Below are 5516 nucleotides of genomic sequence, written 5' to 3'. Positions count from 1 at the left end.
TCTGCTTTGTCCAGGATGACCGTCATTCTGCCTTTGTCTGCTGGTAGTATGATTATGTTCTTATTATTTCTTAGTGTTTTTAGTGCTTCCCTCTCCTTGGTGTTGAGGTTATGTGTTTTCCTTGTTATCAGGGGTATGATACTTTGTCTCACTGTTTGTTGTGTCTCTTCTGTCAGTCCATTGTTTCTGAGTGTGCATTCTAGTGCTGCTAGGAAGTCTGCAGTCTTGGCGTCCCTGTGGTTATAGTTGAGTCCCTTGGCCAGTATTGTTCCTTTCGTGTCTGTGTGCTGTCTGTGGGAGAGGTTTCTAACCCAGGAGTGTGTTGTGGTGTCCTCTCTGTTGTGTGTTAGTTTGGTCATTTTTTCTTTTAGTGCCATTTTGTTTGCGGTGTGTGGTCCTGTTCTGTCCTATTGGAATACTTTCCCATGTACTACACTGCCTCATATCGCTGTTTTTTTTTAACTGGTGAAGTTGTCAGAGTGGCACACTGCCATTCACATATCTGACAGAATACTGAAGAATCAAAATGTATTTACAGCTAGAGGAGCAGTTAACTGGCTTAATAAAATGTTGTAGCTTGTAAATTTGAACAAAGTGGAGCAAGCTAAGATTCACTTCTCAAATTTTGTGGAAAATGGAGATGGGAAAAGTGTATATGACCCACTTTGCCTTGTGCATGTTCATTGAACATTGAACATAGAACATTACAGCGCAGTACAGGCCCTTCAGCCCTCGATGTTGCGCCATCCTGTGAAACCAATCTGAAGCCCATCTAGCCTACACTATTCCATTCTTGTCCGTATGCCTATCCAATGACCATCTAAATATCCTTAAAGTTGGCAAGTCTACAATTGTTGCAGGCAGTGCGTTCCATGCCCCTACTACTTTGAGAAAAGAAACTACCTGTGACATATGTCCTATTTAGTGAGTTTTGAGAAGACTTGTAGCTCAAGTTGAGGTTCTGGATGTAGGTTTGCTCGCTGAGTTGGAAAGTTTGTTTTCAGATGTTTCATCACCATACGAGGTAACATCATCAGTGAGCGTCCGGATGAAGCACTGGTGGCATTGCCCGCTTTCTATTTATGTGTTTAGGTTTCCTTGGGTTGGTGATGTCATTTCCGATGGTGGTGTCATTTCCTGTTCTATTTCTCAGGGGGTGGTAAATGGGATCCAAGTCAATGTATTTGTTGATAGAGTTCCAGTTAGAATGCCATGCTTTTAGGAATCCCCGTGTGTGGTTCTGTTTAGCTTGTCCTAGGATGGATGTGTTGTCCCTGTCAAAGTGGTGTCCTTCCTCATCTGTATGCAAGGATACTAGAGAGAGTAGGTCATGTCTTTTTGTGGCTAGTTGGTGTTCACGTATCCTGATGGCTAGTTTTTTGCCTGTTTGTCCAGTGTTGTGTTTGTTACAGTTCTTGTAAGGTATTTTGTAAATGACATTAGTTTTGTTTGTTGTCTGTATAAGGTCTTTCAAGTTCGTTCGCTGCTGTTTTAGTGTGTTGGTGGATTTGTGGGCTACCATGATGCCAAGAGGTCTGAGTAGTCTGGCAGTCATTTCCGAGATGTCTTTGATGTAGGGGAGAGAGGCTAAGATTTCTGGACATGTTTTGTCTGCTTGTTTGGGTTTGTTACTGAGAAATCGGTGGACTGTGTTCATTGGGTTCCCATTCTTTTTGAATACACAGGTATTGTCCTATTTCTATCACCCCTCAATTTATAGCTATGCCCCCTTGTGCGAGCCATTACCATCCAAGAAAAAAAGGCTCTCACTGTCCACCCGATCTAACCCTCTGATTATCTTATATGTCTCAATTAAGTCACCTCTCAACCTCCTTCTCTCTAACGAAAACAGCCTCAAGTCCCTCAGCCTTTCCTCATAAGACCTTCCCTCCAGACCAGGCAACATCCGAGTAAATCTCTTCTGAACCCTTTCAAAGCTTCCACATCCTTCCTATAATGTGGTTACTAGAACTGTACACAATACTCCAAGTGCGGCCGCACCAGAGTTTTGTACAGCTGCAGCATGACCGCATGGTTCTGAAACTTGATCCCTCTATTAATAAAAGCTAACACACTGTATGACTTCTTAGCAGCCCTATCAGCCTGGGTGGCAAATTTGAGGGATCTATGTACATAGACACTGAGATCTCTCTGCTCATCTACACTACCAAGAATCTTACCATTCTCCCAGTACTGTCTATTCCTGTTACTCCTTCCAAACCTTACACATTTCGACATTAAACTCCATTTGCCACCTCTCAGCCCAGATCTGCTGCTTATGCATGTCCCTCTGTCACCTACAACATCCTTCTTCACTATCCACAACTCAACTGACTTTAGTGTCATCTGCAAATTTACAAATCCATCCTTCTACACCCTGATCTAGGTCATTTATAAAAATAACAAACTGCAGTGGACCCTAAACAGATCCTTGCGGTACAACACTAGTAACTGAACTCCAGAATGAACATTTCCCATCAGCCTCTGTCTTCTTTCAGCTAGCCAATTTCTGATCCAAGCTGTTATATCGCCCTCAATCCCATGCCTATTTTTTTTGTGTAGTAGCCTACCATGAGGAACCTAATCAAATGCCTTCCTAAAATCCATATACAGCATATAAATAGCTTTACCCTCATCCATCTGTTTGGTCACCTGCTCAAAGAACTCAATAAGGTTTGTGAGGCACGACCTACCCTTCACAAAATCGTGTTGACTATCCGTAATCAACTTACTCCTTTCTAGATGATTATAAATCCCATCTCTTATAACCTTTTCCAACACTTTACGCACAACCGAAGTAAGGCTCACAGGTCTATAATTTCCAGGGTTATCTGTACTCCCCTTGAACAAAGGAACAACATTTGCTATCCTCCAGTCTTCTGGTACTATTCCTGTAGACAAGATTCATGATTTAAGAGGAAAGGAGGACTATCCTGTAGAAAAAGGAAGACTTGCATTTATAAAGCACCTTTCATTAATTTAAGCACTTTACAGCCAATGAAATCTTTTTGAAGTGTAGTTGCTGTTATAATTTAAGTTATATCCTGGTTATTTGACCACTGCCCCATATACAGTGCTAATGGCCGGACAATCTGTTTTAGAGATATTAATTTGATAAATATTTGTCAGAACCCGCACCACGGTTTATATTTACCTGAGAGGGAGACTGGACCTCAGTTTGACACCCCATCTGAAAGATGACACCTTTGCCTGCATAATATTATGTCAGTTGTGCTCTGGAGTGTGACGTTTGATGAGGGCAGTCTCCTAATATCATATAGTGCAACAGGTTTGGAAAGCACATTGTGCAGAATGTTGATTATATTTGTAGAGCAATGTGAACCTACACATGTCACTGCTGGACTGATGGAAATTAAGATAGACAAGCAGGAGGCTGGAGACAGTCTACCTTGGAATCCAGAATCTGCAGTTTTTTGTCTCAGACTGATCATTTATATAAATGATTTGGATGTGAGCATAAGATGTAAAGTAAGTAAGTTTGCAGATGACACCAAAATTGGAGATGTAGTGGACAGCAAAGAAGATTACCTCAGATTACAATGGGATCTTGATCAGATGGGCCAATGGGCTGAGGATTGGCAGCTGGAGTTTAGATAAATGCGAGGTGCTGCATTTTGGGAAAGCAAATTTTGGCAGGGCTTATACACTTAATGGTAAGGTCGTAGGGAGTGTTGCTAACAAAAAGACCTTGGAGTGCAGGTTCTTAGCTCCTTGAAAGTAGAGTCGCAGGTCGATAGGATAGTGAAGAAGGCAGTTGGTATGCTTTCCTTAATTGGTCAGAGTATTAAGTTTAGAATCAAAGAAGAGAAAATGCTGGAAAATCTCAGCAAGTCTAGCAGCATCTGTAAAGAGAGAAAAGAGCTGACGTTTCAAGTCTAACTGACCTTTTGTCAAAGCTTTGACAAAGGGTCAATTAGACTCGAAATGTCAGCTCTTTTCTCTCCTTACAGATGCTGCTAGACTTGTTGAGATTTTCCAGCATTTTCTCTTTTTTGGTTTCAGATTCCAGCATCCGCAGTAATTTGCTTTTATTGAATATAGAAGTTGGGAGGTCATGTTGTGGCTGTACAGGACATTGGTTGGGCCACTTTTGGAATATTGCGTGCAGTTCTGGTCTCCGTCATATCGGAAGGATGTTGTGAAACTTGAAAGGTTCAGAAAAGATTTACTAGAATGTTGCCAGGGTTGGAGGATTTGACTATAGGGAGAGGCTGAATAGGCTAGGGCTGTTTTCCTTGGAGCGTCGGAGGCTGAGGGATGACCTTATAGAGGTTTATAAAGTCATGAGGGGCATGGGTAGGGTAAATAGACAAGATCTTTTCCCCAGGTGGGGGAGTCCAGAGCTGGAGGGCATAGGTTTAGGGTGAGAGGGGAAAGCTATAAAAGAGACCTAAGGGGCAAGGTTTTCATGCACACGGTGGTACGTGTATGGAATGAGCTGCCAGAAGAAGGGGTGGAGGCTGGTACAATTGCATCATTTAAGAGGCATTTGGATGGGTATATGAATAGGAAGGGTTTGGAGGGATATGGGCCGGGGCCTGGCAGTTGCGACCAGATTGGGTTGGGATATCTGGTCGCAATGATGGGTTGGATCAAAGGGTCTGTTTCTGTGCTGTACATCTCTATGACTGCATGACTCTGATGGAAACTGGCATTTAGAAGAGTAATACACCAGAGGTTAAATATTGCAAACCATATACAAGCAGTAAAGGGTAGAACTGTGGAAAATAAACTTAAGCACTACCCTCACACAAGTCAAGGATGTAGCTGGTATCCACTCGCCCTCCATTTCGTCTTTGTCCTGAGAGTCGCTTTATGATTGTGATGAATAAGGTATCAGCGCAGCAAGTATTAGAAGCTGATGAGAGTTGATTGCTTTAGTACATTAAATTCTTTAACACACTGAGCAAAGACAATAAAGAGGAAATCTTGCAGTTATTTAGTGCCCATCATGTTCCCAGGCTGTTGCAAAACAGCCAATGAAATACCTTAATATCATAATGTTGAAAATTATAATGTCTAATTCATGCACAGCAAGCTCTCACAAACAGCAGTGCGATTAAGAGCAGTATTCTGTTGTTACTGATATTGACCGAGGGATAATTGTTGGCCCTTTGCTCTTCTTGAAAATAGGGCTGAGTGATCTTTGACCTCCACCATGGGTGGAAGACAAGGTGTAAAGTCTTACCTGACAGACCTCACATCCAATCCTTATTTCGACAGGAATGCCAACCGAGTCTTGTAGTTCACGGGACTTGAAATCACAATGTTCTGAGTCAGAGATGAGAGAACTTAGCAGTTTAGGAACAGGAATAGCCTTTCAGCCCCTCGAGCCTGTTCCATCATTCAATGAGACCATAGCTGATCTATGGCCTAATTTCATGTCCCTGCACTTGGCTCATAACCCTGAATGCTTTACTTGACAAAAATTATCTATCCTGGATTTGAAACTAACAACTGATCATGTGTTCACTATCGTTTATGGAAGACAGTTC

This window comes from Chiloscyllium plagiosum, chromosome 9 (genome assembly GCF_004010195.1).
Source record: "Chiloscyllium plagiosum isolate BGI_BamShark_2017 chromosome 9, ASM401019v2, whole genome shotgun sequence".
NCBI classification, from domain to species: domain Eukaryota; kingdom Metazoa; phylum Chordata; class Chondrichthyes; order Orectolobiformes; family Hemiscylliidae; genus Chiloscyllium; species Chiloscyllium plagiosum.
This window is presented reverse-complemented; position numbering follows the sequence as displayed.